The sequence below is a fragment of the Cebus imitator genome, unplaced genomic scaffold, assembly GCF_001604975.1.
Source record: "Cebus imitator isolate Cc_AM_T3 unplaced genomic scaffold, Cebus_imitator-1.0 Scaffold640, whole genome shotgun sequence".
NCBI lineage: Eukaryota > Metazoa > Chordata > Mammalia > Primates > Cebidae > Cebus > Cebus imitator.
The window spans coordinates 689451-709072 of NW_016107955.1; the positions used below are offsets into that span (position 1 = coordinate 689451).

At 44.6% G+C, this 19622-nt stretch overlaps 1 protein-coding gene across 2 annotated transcripts in view; it reads right to left on the reverse strand.

Annotated features, from left to right (window-relative positions):
• The window catches only part of GPR173 (G protein-coupled receptor 173), a 32593-nt gene extending 26595 nt beyond the window's left edge, over positions 1–5998 (reverse strand). Inside the window, exons 1-2 of one of the 2 annotated variants that reach the window (XM_037734589.1) lie at positions 4982–5998; positions 4274–4355 (exon numbers count right to left, since the gene is read on the reverse strand). The gene's annotated coding sequence lies outside the window, so the exon portion shown is untranslated. The remainder of the gene's footprint in view (positions 1–4273; positions 4356–4981) is intronic. The other variant, XM_017517634.2, reaches the window with a different exon arrangement.
• Between the last annotated feature and the right edge of the window lie 13624 nt (positions 5999–19622).

Here is a 19622-nt window from a genome sequence, read left to right on the forward strand (position 1 = left end):
TCTCTCTCACCAGATATACCACCCCCCTACACATACACACACTCTACTAAGATATACTTTCACTTTTTTTTGAGACGGAATTTTCACTGTGCTGCCCAGGCTGCAGTGCAATGGCACAATCTCAGCCCACTGCAACCTCTACCTCCTGGGTTCAAACAATTCTCCTGCCTCAGCCTCTCGAGTAGTTGGAATTACAGGCACGTGCCGCCACACCCAACTAATTTTTGTATTTTTAGTAGAGATGGGGTTTCACCACGGTGCCCAGGCTGGTCTCAAACTCCTGACCTCAGGTGATCCGCCCGCCTCGGCCTCCCAAAGTGTTGGGATTACAGGCGTGAGTCACCGCACCCAGAACTTTCAGCTTTATATATACACATTAACATCTAGATTTCTGCCTGGATGGCATAATTTGGGTCCTCTCAGTGAAAATTATTTACCAACCTTAGATACCATACAATGCCACTCTACTCTCGGCCTTTGATGGTCGGGGGGATGAGAAGGGAAGTCTTTGTGTTTCAAGGAATCTTTTTCTAAACAGGCCTCTTTTCCCCAGTAGGACATCGGCCACAATTGGTTCCCACTTCTTGAGTGTGAAAAATGACAGGAATTATCCTGAGACCCTCCCCCACAAAAGCCCATCACATGGTCAAGGCCAGAGAAGCCCCAGAATGGGGGTCACAGGCTGCTCAGGTGTCATAGATTGCCAATCTGCAGGATGTCTACACACTTACAGACAGACATAGTCTCGCAGGGTGCCACTGACTCTCAGTCATACACATAAATATATACTGAGTTACACAGACTTGTAAGTATCCTCCCTTTTCATCCCCGTACCAGTAAGGCCCAGTCTGCACAGGCCCGAGGCCAAGTACCTCTCTGTCACACCAACTGACAGGCACATGCACAAATACACTCATTCGTACACATGGACACACTCACACTGTACGTAATCACACGTGTACATCAGTTTACTCTTAAATATAGGCATGCATGCATGACATACATTCACATGACATAATGCCCACGAATGACATACATTCACCCACAAACACTGGGGTACATACAGGCATACTTTCACATGTCCGCAGGCAGACTTTGTATCACACCCAAGGAGATGATGAAAACACATGGACACAGAGAGGCAAGCTCCCAAATGTGTGCACACACACCCTCCAGACATGACCACATATATTTACACACTCACACACCTGTGTGGGTGTACTCACACACATAAACACCTAGATATGCACATGCTTGTAAATGACATTATGTATAGATATGCAGACATTCCTAACACAGACTTGTACACACAACTGGGCATGTTCATATGCACATAGACTTGTTCATTAATTCATTCCCATATGCATACACTCAGACATGGAAATACAAATGTATTCACAAAACACGCTCACACTAGCACAGCCAGATAGTACACCATGTATCTTCCCACATGTTCATACACCCATATGAGAAGTTACAGAATAAAGAGGAATCATTTACACCCACATTCTCACAGATGGACTTGGACACAAAGGTATATTCACATGCATACACATATGGAAGTACACTCACATACACGCAACTGTACATCCACACAAAAAAGACCAATCCACACTCATCACAGACACACACATCCACACACACACACACTTTAACACACTTATAGGCTTAGAGTGGCATGCATGCACATTTCCTTACATTGTTCCAGAACAAAGATGTATAAACACAAACACATAGATGCAAATAATTAGAACTGTACAAACTGGCATGTTCACACATTGTATGTGTGTATGCCTGTACATTCAGACAGGCATACACACAGGCATATTCACACACACACAGATGTATATGAACAGGCAAGCATATACAGACATGTTCAATGAAACACACACAGCCAGATGTTCACACGTACTAGCATATACACCCACATATACACTCACAGTCACTCATAGGCATATTCAAATACACATGCACACTCACACACTCAGAAATTCAGACAAAACACATGAGACATGCACACCCAAGTAGCTACTCATGCATGTCACAATCAGACATGTACTCACACATAACAGTGTACACACAAACACAATTAAACATATAGACAGTGCATCAATTCACCTATGCACACAGCCTTTTGCGTGTGTGTGTTTGTGTGCAGACAGGCATACACTCCTCCACACAGCCATACTCACATACATAATCAAATGTGCACATGTAGGCATACCTACAAAATAGATTTTCATTCACACACTCTCCTCTACCCACACAATTAGTTCTCCTTATACTAGTGTGCCCACCTACACTAACATTTCCCTAATCGGATGTGAACATAAAAGTTTGTCTACAGGTGATATACACTGGAACATGCACACATGGACATCTATATAATTTAAAATGCTGGAGAAGCCACATATAGATATTCACAGAAAGTCACAAGCCTACTCACACAAATGCAGGACAGACACACTCATATATACACACACATACACACCCTCTCATACATGCATGGACATGCACACATATGTCCTTACACTCACAAACACACCCTTTAGATGCACCTGCACTCATGATCACACACCAATATGCACAGTCAGATGCACATGTGAGCACATACCAATATGCACAATCAGATACAACTAGGCATTCATCTAATTGGATATGCATACCCAGGCATTCTGAAGCCCACACACCCATACACATACAACCAGACACATACACTCAAAGAAAAACTGATGCCACACATGTATACAACCAGACATTCAACAGGCCCATTGGCTCAGAGAAAACACACCCACACTCAGGCTCAAAATCAAACATGCCCATTTGCTCACCCAGACAGACATGCAAAGTCATGCCCACCCCACGGTGCACACACACATGCATGCCACACACTCACATGCATGCCATCGCATGGCCTGCTCACACACACAGGTTCACACACAGCCACAGTGCCCATGAACAGACACACACACAGACTACACATGCAGCCACACATTTTCAGTAGCATATATACAGCCACACTCGGGCTCAGGGGCCTCTGGACCATAGACCAGGTCCTCTCCTACACCAAATGCTTCTTCAGAAAAGTCTACTTTGTAACTCAAAGCCCCCTGCCCTGCCTCCACAGAGACGGTCTTCTGGGCCTCAGTCTTTCCCCCTCCTCCTTTTCTTTTGGCCACCGACCCCATAGTCTGTGTCCCATCATATCTCCACACCCCCAAATCAGCCAGCAGACCCCAGTCTTCCACCACCCCAGGCTCTAGGTGAGCAGCTCCCCGGGACGCGTGCCTTACATGTCTGGCTGCTGCATGGGCCACACCCCAGCCCTACCCAAAGCCCCGTGATCTCAGGAGCTTCAGCCTCATCTCCAGGCCCTGCCAACCACTGACCACAGGCTAAACTCTTGCCAAGTCTCCCCTCAACAGGGAGACGCATACATCACCAGGGCCAGGAAGGCTGCAGGCTGCAAGCCAGGCCTCTACTGGCTCATGGGGGCCCAAGCCTCTGTGTGTGTGTGTGTGTGTGTGTGTGTGTGTGTGTGCGCGCGCAAACAAACAGGCAAGTGCAGGGAAAGAAGCCTGGAGTGGGGTGGGGGAGGGAGGTTCTGCCCATAACCACTTATCATTCTCTACAAATGAGAAGTATCAACACAGGACTTTTCCTGCCTCCCTTCCACTCTCCTCTATTTGCCCACTTGCTGCCCTCCCCAGATCTCTACTGAGACCTTGGAGAAGAAGGACCAGTCCCTCCTCCAAGTAATCAATAGCACTATTAATCATGAATAATCAGCAACATTGTTGACCATGAGCTTTGCTGACATTGCTTGAGTGCCACCTCGATGCGCATCCCTTACTTACATGCACCAACTCATTCAGTCCCTACACATACCCATCAGGGAAGGGTTGCCGGCCTCTTTGACAGATGGGAAAACTGAGGTTCAGTAGGTGGCATGCTTCCACTAAAGTTGCAGAGCTAGTAGTAGGGGGAAGTGTCCCTGGGAGGATCCATGTTCTCCATGTACCAGACTTTCCTGCCCTTCCAGATACACGGACCTCTGGCTACTGGGCACAAGGCCACAAGATCCAGGGAATCCCAGACACAACATGGGCATCTGAAACAGAGACAGAGAGCCTTGTGGTGGAGGCTGGGGTCCACACTGTGGGGACAACCATGTTGTTCCTGGCCCCTGCAGGTTGTCATGGGGCTTGGTCTTTGCCCCCACAGAACCATCAGGCAGCGTATGGCCTGGAAGTGCTTCTCCCAACCACCTCACCTTCCTTCAGCCCTACAGTGGCTTCCTCCCCCTAGTTGGAATCGGCAACATCTTCAGTGGTGAGTGAGCAAAAGTCTGCTACCTGTAGGGAGAGATGGGGCGGAGGGGTGGTGGAAGGAAGGAAGGAAAGGAGGAAAGAAGGAGTGGGGGGTGGTCTGGTCTGGGAGCAGCTTCTCTGTCATGTCTACCCACCTGCTTGCTACCCAGGTGCGTGCATGCACACACACACACACACACACACACACACACACACACACACCCTGCCAGCAGGCCAAGGATCCTGGAGGAGAGTGGAGGAGGAGTGAGAGGGAGAGGAGGAGCAGCCGCAAGAGGCTGAGCCTGCCCAGGGTGCAGGCATTGTGAAGGGAACACGGCCGGGCTCCCAGGCATCCCTTCCACAGACAGCACACAAGGAAAGATTAACACAGCTTCATGCCCAAACGTGACCATGATGATAAAAACAGACCCTGTGAGGGGAAACAGGTGGTGGTTCCCTTTCTCATGGGACATTTGGGATTGGGGAAGATGGGGAAGATGAGGAGTCTCTAGGCTTGGGTGCCAAGGAGCCCCTGTGATGGAGCAGAAAGAGACTAACAGTCAGAGAGAGACAGAGAGCATGGCAGTGATGGAGACTCTGAAATATGTGTGGGGAGACAGAACAGAAGTCCCAGCCTCCCCATCCTTGGTGGAGGGATGCTGACTGCTTACCTGGGCTCTCTCAGCAGGGATGTCTTGGAATCCACGATGGGAGCTCAAGCTGTCTCACCCAGGATAAATCACAGCCCGGGCCACATTGTGGGACCCTCAGTGATCTGGCGGCCAGTGACACTCCCGCTTCTGTTGCCGTGGATACAGCCGGGCTGGTCTAAATCGCAGGCATCAGGGAAAGCAGGCACCGGAGGGGTGCACTGGGCAGGGCTGGGGGTGTTGGGGAACACCAGGTGGGCAGCACACAGCCTTGGGGTGCCCAACTAGCTGGCAGGTGGGGGTCCCGGCAGGTGCTTCCTCCACTATACACTCCCACCCCCATCTTCATGCCACTGCCAAGCTGGGAGGGGGGCCAGTGCTGGCCCCTGCTACCCGTCTGCCTGCCTGGCTGCTGGTCCCCCTGTCCCCCCGTCCCCCACCCCCCCTCCGTCTGCCTGCTGCCCGCCGCCTTTTGTCCTCAGAAGACACGGTCCCTGCGGGGCCTCTGCCAAGCCTCCAGCAGATGCTCAGGGTCTGGGGCTCCTCCCTGGGAGCACACGGGCCATGGCCTGGGAGAGCCCCAGGTTGGGGGGGCTCTCATCCAGGCTCACCCCGCTCCCCGGGCCTGGCGGGGGTGGGGAAGAGGTGCAGGTCCACAGCCAGAGGCAGCAGCAGAGGTGGTGTTGGGGAGGGGATGGACGCCAGAAAGAGGGGGTGGGGTGGAGAGAGAGGCTGGCCTGATAGCTGTGTCCCGGGTTTTAGATCCGGGTTGAGGAGGGTGGCTCAGAGCATCCGAGGGGGGTCCTCATGCAAAACGAGGGCACCAAGGGCCTGCCGGAGGGGTCCTCCTGGCCTGGGAACCACCCCGGTGCACACAAATCCAGGTCCCACGATGCTGAGGACGCCCAGCCTGGATAGAGCATCACTGGGAAGTCCGGGGCCCTAAGCTGGACCCCATCAGGCCTGTCCGTCCCCCCTCTCCTCGATTTGCACGGTCCCTGCCTCAGGGGCGGGCGGAGGAGGAGGGAGGCAGGGAGGGAGAGGGAGGGAAGAAGGGAGGCTGAGCAGGCAGGGAGACTCCCAGCTGCCAGCCTGGTCCTCCCTGGGGCGGGGCGGGGAGTGGGGGCTGGAGAGGCCAGGGAGCAGCCGGCTGGCTGGCTGACTGGGTGGGGACTCTGGCGTGGCGGCTATGCTGCCAGGACAATAGCTGGCTGGGGAAGTCAGGCTCTGGCCTTTCTGAGATGCTCAAGAGAGGCATGAGTGGAGGTGGGGAGAGAGAGCCAAGAGGCTGCTGAGAGAGCAACTCACATGGGCTGCAAGTGCAGAGGAGGCAGGGCAGCGGGGATGCTAGGGTCTGGGTCGGGACAAAGGTCCGGTGAAAGTTTCTCAAAAGCTTTGGGATGGGAGGCGTGCTTAGGGCCTGGAGAGGTGGGATTCATAAAGTGATTTAGAATGGGGTTCTATGGGCATTTTCTCTGCAAGGCCTGGAGGTTGGCTGAGGGGGTTGGGGGTGGAAAAGGAGAGCTACCCAACTCTGAACAACCCCTCTCAGGATATCTCCTGTGCCATCCCCACTTTCTCGGGGCCAGCAGAAAGGCAGGAATCCATACTTAAAGCCATGTCCCAGGATAGCAGAATAGGAAGGGGAGGAGAACATCTGGTAGGCAGAGCTATGAAGACAAGGAAAAAAAATTTGTTTCAAATATGATTAAATCGGGACCAAATGATGCTTCCATGGCTCCCCTAAGTTACAGCATTCAAGAATTCCAATTTTCTTGACGTAAGAAATTGTATTTTATTTCCTTTCTTCCTTCATCCGTTGGTTCCCTCATTTATGACAAATAGTTTTATGTTAGGCCCAGTGCTGGGCACTAATGGTACCGGCTGACTCAGACCTGCGCCCTGCGCTTAGGAAATGCAGGCTCTGCTACCAGACTGTGGGCCTGGAACCCACTTGCATCTTAAAAATTAGCTGGACATGGTGGTGTATGCCTGTAGTCCCAGCTACTTGGGAGGCTGAGCTGGGAGGATCACTTGAGCCCAGGAGGCTGCAGTGATCTGTGTTCTCACCACTGCACTCCAGCCTGGGAAACAGAGCAAGACTGTCTTAAAAAAAAACAAAAAAACAAAAAAGGCAAAACAGGCCGGCACAGTGGCTCATGCCTGTAATCCCAGCACTTTGGGAGGCCAAGGCAGGTGGATTGCTTAAGCATGGCTAAAGTGGCAAAACCTCGTCTCTACTAAAAGTACAAAAATTAGTAGGGCATGGTGGTACGGGCCTGTGGTCCCAGCTACTCCAGAGGCTGCGGTAGGAGGATTGCTTAAGACCCAAAGGCTGCAGTGAGCCGAGATCATGCCACTGCACTCCAGCCTGGGTGAAGAGTGGGACTCTGTCTCAAAAAAAAAAAAAAGGCGAAATAATAAGGTTTCTAAAATACGATATAACAGAATATCTTTATAATTTTGGGGTAGGGAAAGAATTATAATCTTGGGGTAAGGAAAGCCAAGAAGTAATTACCATAAAGGAAAGGAGTGATACATTGAACAGCATTAAAATTTAAAACTTCTGGTCATCAAAAGATACGATTAAAATATTGAAAAAGTAAGTCACAGATTTAGAGAAAATATTTGCAAAGTATGTATCCAATAAAAGGCTCATATCCAAAATATACAAAGAACTTTTACCAACCAATAAGAAAAAAGACAGATAACCCAATAGAATAACAGGCAAGACACTTGAACAGGGACCTTACAAAAGAGGATATCCAAATGGTCAAAAAGTTAGGAAAATGTGTTCAACCTCATGGTAGTCAAGATAATGCAAAATGAAACCATGTTCAGCAGACTGACTAAAAAGAAAAAGACAATACCGAGTACTGGTGAGAATGTGGAGTGACTAGAGACAGAGTCTTGCTCTGTCGCCCAGGGTGGAGTGCAGAGGTGCGATCTTGTCTCATTGCAACCTCCATCTCCCAGGTTCAAGCGTTTCTCCTGCCTCAGCCTCCTAAGTAGCTGGGGTTACAGGCATCCACCACCATGCTCAGCTAATTTTTGTATTTTTGGTAGAGGCGGGGTTTCACCATGTTGACCAGGCTGGTCTCAAACTCCTGACCTCAGGTGATCTGCCCACCTCGGTCTCCCAAAGTGCTGGGATTATAGACGTGAGCTACCGCACTCAGTCAAAGAGACTTTCTAGAGTGCCGGGAATGTTCTGGGTCTTGATTTTGGAGCTGATTACTCGAGTGGTTTAGTAACAGTTCATCGAGAGTGTGCATTTATGTCTCGAGTGCTTTTCTTTTATTTTTTCTTTTTATTGAGACAGAGTCATACTATGTGGCTCAAGCTGGTCTCCTGAGGAGGGGATTTCAGCTCCTTGACCCTCCGGTTACCACCCCCTTTCTCCCTTATTTGGGTTTTTCCAGAAGAGTCATGGATGTGTCACCCTGGCTGGGATTCTGGCCGTTTTCTCTACCTTATTTTAGATTTTCTATTGTCTCATGATTTCTTTGCCTAGTTCTTGTTTTAGCAGTTGTTCAGTTTTTTCATCCTCCTGTAACCACCTAGTGCTCTTTCTATTTCATTCACCCTTCAGAGATTTCCATCCCTTATTCTTAAGGGTTGATGAGGGAGGAGGCCAGTCATCTGTATCTTCTTCTTGCTGATTTAAGGGTGCTGGCCTTGCCAGCCCAGGGATTGGAAATCTCCAGCTGCCTGGTCTAAGGGTCCCCAGGTGCATCAGCAGGAGAGTCTGATTCTGAGACAAGAATTGGCTAGAATCCTTGCATGATCATCATCTTTACATGGAATTTCTGTAACCTGGAAGATATAAACTTTGCCCGGGTTTAAAGATGAGGCTTTGGTTAGCTTGAGTTTGGTGTCAGATACTGGCAGAAGTCAGTGCCTTCTTTAGGTGAGGTACGTGTACCCAGGTGTCAAAGCCCCGTAAAGTTCTGCATGGCTGGGGAAGCCTCAGGAAACTTACAATGATGGTGGAAGGTGAAGGGTAAGCAAGGACCTTCTTCACATGGTGGCAAGAGAGAGAGAATGAGTACTTTCCTTATGTGTTATGCTACTTCAATACAAAGTTTTTAAAAATGAAAAAGTGAAATAAGCAATCAGATTGTTTCATCACAGTGTGAAGCAAAGGTGAGAACTGAAAGCCGTGGGAGGTCAAAAATGTCAGGGCCGGGGTGGGGAGAGGTGTTGACACCCAAGGTCAGTGTGGAAGAAATGGAAGTGAGTCAAAAGTTTAAAAGGCAGCATAGTGCAGTCGCTCAGAGCACTGACTAGGGAACCATACTGCTTGGGTTTGAACCCATGCCTCTTACCCTCAAGTTCCTCATCTGTTAAGTGGGGTGATAATAGCACTTACAATAAGGTTGTGAGGATAAATGAGGTAATATCTGTGAAGTGTTCAGAACAGTGTCAAGGCATAATCAGCACGATGTACCTCTTTATTCCATTTAAAAAGGTGACTTGGTGAGTGAAACAGCCTGTACAAAGGGTTGCGGAGGGTCCCAGAGAGTAGTGTGTTTGGAGCTGCTGGAAGCAATGTGGTGTGGCCTGATAGACGCTCAGCAGGCAGGGATGAGACCCTGAATGCCATCACTGTTTCTCGCCATCACCAACAACAGAACAATCCTTTCTCTTGACAGCCTCGGAATGTCATGAGTGAAGGCTGAGTGAAGGCTAACTGATGGCAAAATGAGATAGTAAGATCCAGGTCAAGATCTCTCTTTTGAGATAAAGTTAGCCGTCACTCATGACCTTCTAAGGCCGTGATGAGAAAGGATTGTTCTGTTGTTGGCAATGGCAAGGAACAGTGACAGGAAAGGAATGCCTTGCAAAGGAGGGTGGGAGGGGCCAGCTGGACTGACCCCCCCCCACCCTGTGGCTATCCACTCTGAAGCAGCTTTCCTCCCTTTGCAGTGGGAGGAGAAGGTGCTCCAGAAAGGCCTGTCTTTATGAGATGAGCACACAGAAATCATCAGGCAGAGTTGTAAGGAGAGAAGACGGGGGAACAGTAGGGGAAACTGAGTTATGTACTTGTAGCCACAGTCCCTTTTTTGAATCAACTCCAACATTCCAGGAACGGAAGAGCCCTAGTTCCTTTCTGCCTGTGTCCCTCTGTTTATCGCCCTGAGCAGGCAGGGAGATAAACAGGTTTTGGAAGATTTAAGAAGCTCCTTCCATATTTGCTCCTGTTTCTATCTCTGAAATGACAGTACTCCACCATCTGGTGAGCAAAAGCACCTTCACGGGGCTGCGATGGTCTCCTTAACCAGTCAGTGAGGCTACACTGAATTAGGAGAAAAAGTGTCATGTTCTACTATTCAGTTATACTTTTCAAAAATTTAACTTTTTAAATTGTGGCATATAATGTACAGATAGAAATGTGCATAAGACTTACAGATGAAGAAATAGTTATAAAATGAACACCCACTTAACCACTGTGCAGCTCAAGAAATAGAATATTAATGATTATTAATCCAGCATTAATGATTATTTAAAAAAAACACATTCCTATCATAAGGAGATTTTTTACATAGTGTATAAATAGCTGGGAATGGTTTGATTCATTTCTCACCCATTTAAACTGTCCTAGTTACTGAATCTAAACAAGGCTTGACTAAAAATGCTCCTTTCCAACTTACTCTGAACATTTCCTTAGAGTCAGGATCCCCTTTCATTGTCTCAGAAAACTTTAACTTTAAAAATTATGAACATTTCAAACATGCAGAGGGTAGTACCATGAATACACATACATATACTATCCAGATTGGACAGTGTATAAGATTCTACTGCATTTGTTTCATCTATTCTATTTTTTCTTTTGTTGAAGTATTTCAAATCAAATCTTAGACATTGTATCATATCCCTATATAGTTCAGTATGCAATTCTAAAAAATGAGAATATCTTAAAACCACTATACCATTATTACATGGAGGATAGTGACAATTCCTTGGTGATGTCTCATAATACCAAGTCCACAGTTACCCAATTGTCTTCATAATCAAATGTCTTTTTACATCTGGCTTGTTCTAACCAGAGCACACTGGATGGTTTGGCATGTCTCTTGAGGGTTCCTTAATCCTAGAGCAGGTCCTGCCTTCCAGTTTTTTGTTTCATGCCACTGACTTGTTGCAGTTGTCTTGTAGAAGGACCTGTCTTTTGGATTTCTCTCTTTGCTCTCTTGTGGTGTTATTTAACATTTTCTTTATCCACCCCCACCATTCCATTTTTTCCTGGAGTTGGAAGTTAGCTCTTAAGACTCTATTGCCTTCAGGTTATTTATTCTTCTTACTATAACTATTGTTATTATTTGTGACACTTCAGAGGTGGTGCTGTGAGATTTCTATTTCAACACACCAAATGGCACACAATGTCTGGTGGTTCTGTTGTTAGTGATGTTAAGATTCATCAGTGGTGGCTGGGTGCAGTGGCTCCTGCCTATAATCCCAGCACTTTGTGAGGCTGAAGTGTTTGAGACACCAGCCTGGCCAATATGGTGAAACCCTGTCTCTACCAAAAATACAAAAATTAGCTTGGCATGGTGGCTTGCACCTGTAGTCCCAGTTACTCAGGAGGCTGAGGTAGGAGAATCACTTGAACTCAGGATCAGAGGTTGTAGTGAGCAGAGATCGCCCCACTGCACTCCAGCCTGGTCAACAGAGTGAGACTCCGTCTAAAAAAAAAACCAAAAAAGATTCATCAGTGGGATAAGGTGCCTAATCTGTTTATGGTAAATTTCCCCATCAACCTTTCATCTAATGGTTTCATCTGTTGATGATTGTTGCCTGAATCAGTTGTTTTATTATGACTTGCAAGTGGTGAGCTTTCTAATTCTGTCATTTTTCTACATTTATTAACCAGCCTTCTTCTAGAAGTAAAATATTTCTGGCCAGGTGTGGTGGCTCATGCCTGTAATCTCAACAATTTGGGAGGCCAAAGAGGGAGGATCACTTGAAGCCAGGAATTTAAGACCAGCCTGGGCAACATAGTGAGACCCTGACTCTACAAACATTAAAAAAAATTAAGGGGGCCCGGTAACACGTGCCTAGAATCCCAGCTATTTGGAAGGGTGAGGTTGGAGGATGGCTCGAGCTCAGGAATTTGAGGCTGCAATGAGTTATGATCATACCACTGCATTCTAGCCCAAGCAACAGAAGGAGATTCTGTCTCAGAAAACTACAAAAACGAAAACTTCCCTTCATTGGCCAGACGCAGTGGCTCATGCCTGTAATCCCAGCACTTTGGGAGGCCGAGGCGGGTGGATCACCTGAGGTCGGGAGTTTGAGACCACATTGACCAACATGGAGAAACCCTGTCTCTACTAAAAATACAAAATTAGCCGAGTGTGGTGGCGCATGCTTGTAATCCCAGCTACGAGGGAGGCTGAGGCAGGAGAATCACTTGAACCTGGGAGGCGGAGGTTGCGGCGAGCGGAAATCGTGCCACTGCATTCCAGGCTGGGGAACAAGAGTGAAACTCGGTCTCAAAAAGAAAGAGATACAACAACAACAACAAAAAAAAAACTTCCCCTCATCAACTTGGGCCATTGGGGTTACCCCAAGATAGAATTTACATAGGAAAGACAAAATAAATATATAATTCTGTCATTATAAATGCCAGTTTTCAGAGGAAGGACTTGATGTCCTAGTTATTTCTAATGGTTCAAATGAGGTTTTTATGTTTTTTGTTTTTGCTGCTTGTTTTTAGTGCCATTATGAACTCATTTTAAAAAATATTCAGTGTGTTTCAATCCATTGCAATTATTATTCTGTTTGATGTTCAAATTACCCCGTATTTGGCCAGTGGGAGCCCTTTCAAGTTTGTTTCTGTGCCTTTTTAACATGACACTAGTAGTCTTTGATAATTTTCTTGGTTTCTAGTAGAGAAAGATGTCTCAGGCTCATGTTGGACATTTCCTGCTCCAGACCTAAAATCAACCATTTTTCCAAGGAGCCCTGGTTCCTTTTGGTTGGGATGTATTCAGACACCAAGACACAGGTACTAGGCATGTTCACTGATACTAGATGTCACTGCTTCTGGGTATTTCCGATGGACAAGGCAAGGAAAAAAAATTTGTTTTGAAAGAAGTAAAAATGTCATTGGATCGTATTGACATTGCCAATTCAAAGTTAATATTCCAAGGTGTTTATGTACTTTTTAAAAGTTTATACTTCATAGATGGTACTTTTATACTGAAAATCTTGGCTCCTAACAACATTTATATATTTGCTTCCCTGCATTAAACTAATAAAACCAATATTTCTACCGTCAATTAGACTCCTGAAAGAAATCTAGGATTTCTTAGTACTTCTATTTGTTCTTGGAATATATTCCAGTAAGGATATGCATTCAAAAACTGTGTTCTAAAGTTGCTGGAAACAGTATATTATCTTTGGAAGCTATGTCACCAATGTGATATAGTTAGGTTTATTCATTCCAGTTTGTTTTCTATTTTTAGATATTGATTTTTAAATTTTTAATGGAATTTTAATTTTGAATATGTAAAATGTTTTTATGTTTCCAAAGTCTTAACTTTGTAACAAGACTTATTCAGAGAAATCTCTCTTCCATCATGTCCCTATGCCCTGTTACACTCCCTCCCTCATAGGTTACTATTTTTATTAATTTTCAGTTTATTTTTCTAGTGTTCCTCTTTGCAAATATAAGTATCTATATATAATACTTATATTATATATATATAAGTACATAATACTTATGTACATCTATATATACTTACATATAATATTTATACTTTGTTTTTCCCTTCTTTCTTATGCAAAAGTAACAGACTGGATTCACCATTTTAAACCTTCTGCAAACATCTATTGAGTGCTTATTATGTTCCCAGCACTGTACTGAGGTAGTCAGGCAAGAATGATCCTACTTATCACCATGTTCCAGTGTATTTTTCGGTATTACAGTTAATTAAGGCTGCTGCTCTTATCTCTGTCTCTCAGAAGACAGTGCTCCTGGGTGCCGCCTCAGTGCAACTTATTTATCTCCACTATCTTGCAGAGAGCACTGACAGTGACAAGCACTTGTCCCTCAGCATGTCAAAAGAATATACATATTTTTAATTACAAAAGTAATGCATGAGAACATGCACATCGTGAGATACTTGAACAACACAGAAGTGTATGGAATAAAAAGCCATGATTTTCCTTCGCCCTCACCCAATCTCACCGCACTTGCCTGAAACAATCATTACTTTGGTGGTTGCCAGATGGCGATTTTCTAATTCCATTATTCCTTCTACATTTATTGGTTCACATTCTATAATAAGGAAGAATTTTCCCTTTGTCTCTATTTATTTATTTATTCAGTCCGCTAATTTTATCATGGCTTTATGGATTCCCAGTTTATTTAATGGTTATAAACTTCTACATTTATTATTAATTTTGATGCCCAAATTGTTCCAGAGTTTGACAAGGGGAGCCCTTTCGAGCTTGTGTTTGTGTCCTTTTGTTTTGTGTCCTTGTTTTTGTGTCCTTCTCATGTTCCATCATTCTTTGAGGACTTCCTCACTTCCTGGAAGAGCAAGATGCTCCCAGCTTATCTTGTACTTTTCCTGCCATAGCCCTGGAACCAACCAGTTCTCAAAAAATTCAGGCTTCATTCCTTTTGATAGAGATAACAAGATATGGGCAAAAGGTGTGTTCTTGCTACTAGGGGGATCATTGTTTCTCGGCCATCTTAGTGGACAGAGCTAGGATATATATGTATACATATGTGTAGGAATACATCTATCTAATCTATCTCTATTATCTACCTATCATCTATCTATCTAATCTATTCTAATATATCTATCTAATCTCTGCATCATCTTAAAAAACATGAGCAGGCCAGGCATGGTGGCTCATGTCTGTAATCCCAGCACTTTGGGATGCCAAGGTGGGAGGATTGCTTTAGCTCAGGAGTTTGAGACCAGCCTGGGCAACATAGCGAGACCTTGTCTCTACAAAAAAAAATTTTTAAATTAGTTGGGCATAGTGGAGTATGCCCGTGGTCTCAGCTACTCAGGGGGCTGAGGTGGAAAAATCACTTGAGCCCAGGAGTTCAAGGCTGCAGTGAGTTATGATTGTGCCACTGTACTCCAGCCTGGGGGACAGAATGAGATGCTGTCTCAGAAAAACAAAACAAAACAAAACAAACCGTAAACTCATACTGATACTCTAATTTCAATCCCAAGCTACAGAGTTCATTCCAGCCTTTCTACTTTCCATACTTCTAACTCCCTTCTCTAACAGTGAGAAACCCGATTCCCATCATTCACAATATTTACTTGTTTGTTCAGTCCTAGGATATACATTCAATAGTTTCAGATTTGTCCACCCACACCGTGAAAAATAAAGCTACTAGGCTGGGCGTGGTGGCTCACGCCTGTAATCCCAGTACTTTGGGAGGTCGAGGCGGGCAGATCATGAGGTCAGGAGCCTGGCCAACATGGTGAAACTCCATTCTCTACTAAAAATACAAAAACTAGCTGGGCATGGTGGTGTGCGCCTGTAGTTCCAGCTTCTCAGGAGGCTGAGGCAGGAGAATCGCTTGAATCCCGGAGGCGGAGGTTGCAGTGAGCCAAGATCATACCACTGCACTCCAGCCTGATGACAGAGCAAGACTCCATCTCAAAATAAATAAATAAATAAACAAACAAACAAATAAATAAATAAAGCTACTGACTAAGGTTTAATATTAGTTTACAATTCTTTTTGTTTTCCCCCATTCAGTATAGTGACATTATTCTATTGAAATAGGTTCATCTGTTGCTGTTTGTATTCCATCCCCCATCACCATTGGAGAAGTGTCACTTTCCCATCCCCTGTACCCCATTCTATCCTCTCATCCTTTTTTTTTTTCTTTCCTGACATTGAGTCTTGCTCTGTCACCCAGGCTGGAGTCAGTGGCGCAATTTAGATTCACTGCAACCTTCCTTTCCCAAGTTCAAGCAATTCTCCTGCCTCAGCCTCCTGAGTAGCTGGGACTACAGGCATGCGCCACCATGCCCAGCTAATTTTTGTATTTTTATTAGAGACGGGGTTTCACCATATTGGCCAGGCAGGTCTCAAACTCCCGACCTCGTGATCAGCCCACCTCGGCCTCCCAAAGTGTTGGGATTACAGGCGTGAGCCACGACACCCGGCCTTCCTCTCCTCCTTTTCACCTCATTCCTACATAGCCCCTGTAGGCAATAAATCTCACTAGTTTCTGGTATACCCTTCGTGTGTGTGTGTGTGTGTGTGTTTTGCACAAATGAACAATGTACATTTCTCGGTTCTCTTTCTTTCACACAAGATAGTATACTGAGATAGTCTATTACACTTTGCTGTTTCTTTTGAAATATTTGTTTTACAACAGTATCCTGGAAATGCATGTACTTACAAAAAAATTTTTATGATAAAATATAACATACATATGTAAAAGTACATAAAACATATATTCACTTTTAAACAATATAAACATATAAATCATACACCTGTATACCACTACACAGGTTAAAAAATAGAACATTGTCAGTACCCTACTGACTTCTGTCAATCACATCTCCCTCTCTCTCCTCCAGAGGTAACCATTATCCTGAATCATATGGTATTTATTTCCTTGCTTGCTTCTCTTGATGGTTTACCAACTTTGTTTAGTTTTGCCTTTATTCGAGTATAACACACACACACATGAAGGTGCACAAAAATTATGGACAACTTGAATTTTCACAAACTGAACATATTCAAGTAAAGAAACAGATCCTGACCAGAAGGCCCACCTGTCCCTCCCAGTTGCTGACCAGGGTAGCCACTTTTCTGACTTCTAAGGGCATGGTTTAGTTTTGCCTGGTTTTGTACTATATATAAATGGAAAACTAAAAGTATATACTTATTTTGCTTAGTTTTATGTTTTTGAGATCCGCTCTGTTGACTGAACAGGTAGTTCATTGTTCTTGCTGAATTGCACTCCATTGTCTGACTCTACCACAATTTTGCATCCATTATCACTGGCATTGTTGGGAGCTTGAGTCATACATACATAGCTTGTGCAAGAAGGAGAAAGTAACCTGAAGATCATAGCCTCACAGGTGACACAGACAGATGAAGCAGCAAGTTGCAAAATAAGTTCACCATGAGAGTTATACATGTGGAGTCATGGGCTCAGTTTTAAAGGATGAGAAGACAGGATCTCTCTAGGAGGATATAGGTGAGGGAGAAAGAGAGGTTCTAGGCGGAGGAAGAACACGAGGAACTGCTAGCATTTTAGGAAGATTGGATCAGAGAGAGCTACATTTAGAGGTTGATGGAAGAATTGAGGTTTCCGGGTAGGCCGGTGAGGCAAAGGGCATGTCAGAAAAGTTCTAGGGTACTGGGTTAAGAAGATGGGACTTTATCCCTTGAGAGATTGGGGCACTACTGAGATTGTTTCCCTCCTCTTCGTTTTTATTTTTAAAGCATCTTGTGGCCTATTCTACAGTTCAGAAGGATCTCTCCAGCAGGGAAAGCAGGGAAGATGAACTGGAGGGGTAAACACAGGAAGCATGCAGACCTGTAAGGCAACCACAGTAACATTCAGGAGTGATATATATTGGGGGTTAAGAGTGAAAGTCTTGGAGTCAGGCTTCCAAATTTGTGTCTCCAGCCCAGTTCTCTCTCCTGATCTCCAGGGTCTCATGTCCAGCTTTCTATTCAACATCCCCACTTGAATGTCTCATAGGCATTTTCAAATCCTCACTTCCAAAACTGAACTCCACCTTTACCTCTAAAGCTAGCTCCTCCCACAGTCTTTCCCTTATCATGTTGGTTACTCCATTCTTTTGGTTGCTCAGGCCATATTCTTATTTTTTTTCTGTTTTTATTATTAGATTTTTTGAGACAGAGTCTCTCTCTATTGCTCAGGCTAGAGTACCGTGGCATATGATTACAGTTCACTGCAGTCTCAAATTCTTGGGCTCAAGAGATCCTCCCACCTTAGCCTCCTGAGTACCTGGGAGCACAGGGACACATCACCACGTTCAGCTAATTTTTAAATCTTTACTTTGTAGAGACAGGGTCTTGCCATGTTGCCCAGGCTAGTCTGGAACTCCTGGCCTCAAGCAACCCTCTCGTCTCAGCCTCCTAAAGCACTGGGATTAGAGGCATGGGCCTGGCTAATGTTTCTTTTATATCCGTGCTTTTTGTATCCTCCTTAGGAAATCTTTGCCAAACTAAAGGTGACTAAGATTTCCTCCTATGTTTTCTTCAGTAATTTTTTTCATAGTTTTAGGTTTTGCATTTAGGTCTATGATTCATCTTGCAGTAATTTTTGTATATGTTGTGAGGTAACTGGGTAACTGACAAGGTTCAATTCTTTTTTTTTTCATATGGCTATTCAATTGTTCCAGCACCATTTATTGAAAAGGTTATTTTTCCCCCATTGAGTGGCATTTATACCTTTGTTGAAAATCAATTGATCATACATGTATAGGCCTATTTCTTGACTCTCTTCTTTTCATTCATCTTTACACCAATATCTCACCATGTTGATTACTGTAGATAAAAATTGGGTAGTGTAGGTCTCTAACTTTGTTCTTTTTCAAAATTGTTTTGGTTATAGGTCCTTCATATTTCCATATAAATTTTAGAATCAGCTTGTCATTTGTGAATCTTCACAATATTGACTCTTCTAGTCTGTGAATATCTTTTCTTCCTTTCTTTCCTCTCTTTCTTTTTTTTTTTCTTTTCTTTCTGTTTTTCAGAGCCTCACTCTGTTGCCTAGGCCGCAGTGCAGTGGTGCAATCTTGGCTTACTGCAACCTCCTCCTCCCAGGCTGATTCTCGTGCTTCAGCCTCCAGAGTAGCTGAGACTACAGGCATGTGCCACCACACCACATTTCTAGTAGTGACGGGGGTTCACCATGTTGGCCAGGCTGGTCTCGAACTCCTGACCTCAAGTGATGTACCTGCCTTGGCCTCCCAAAGTGCTGGGATTACAGGCGTGAGTCACCACGCCTGGCTAGGATATCTTCTTTAATTGCTCTCAACAATGCTTTATAATTTTCAGTGTACAGGTCTTGCACATCTTGTCAAATTTATCTCTAATTATTTTATATATTGTGATGCTATTGTAAAAAGTATTTTACATTTCAAATTCTGATCATTAATTGCCAGTACATAATAATACAGTTGATTTTGTATGTTGACCTTTCATCTTGCAACATTGCTACACTCATTTGATAGCTTCTATTGTAGATTTCTTAGGATTTTCTATAGACAATAATGTCATATGTGAAAAAGACAGCTTTACTTCTTCTTTTACAATCTGGATACATTTCGTTTCATTTTCTTACCATATTTCAAGGGCTAGAACCTCCAGTATAATATTGAATAGAAGTGGGTGGAGAAATCGACATGTCTTGTTGCTTATCTTGAAAGAAGAAACACTTTGTCTTTCTTCCAATGAATGTTAGCTGTAAGTTGTTCATAAATGCTCATGATCAGATTGAGAAAATTTTCTTTACCTACTTGGTGAGTTTTCAGCATTAATGGACATTTAATTTTTTTCAAGTGCTTTTCTGCCTCTATTGATTTGGTCATATAGATTTTCTTTTTTAATTCTGTTAATATGGTGAATTACGTTGATTTTGAAATAGCAAACCACTTACATTGCTGGGATACAACCTCACTTGCTT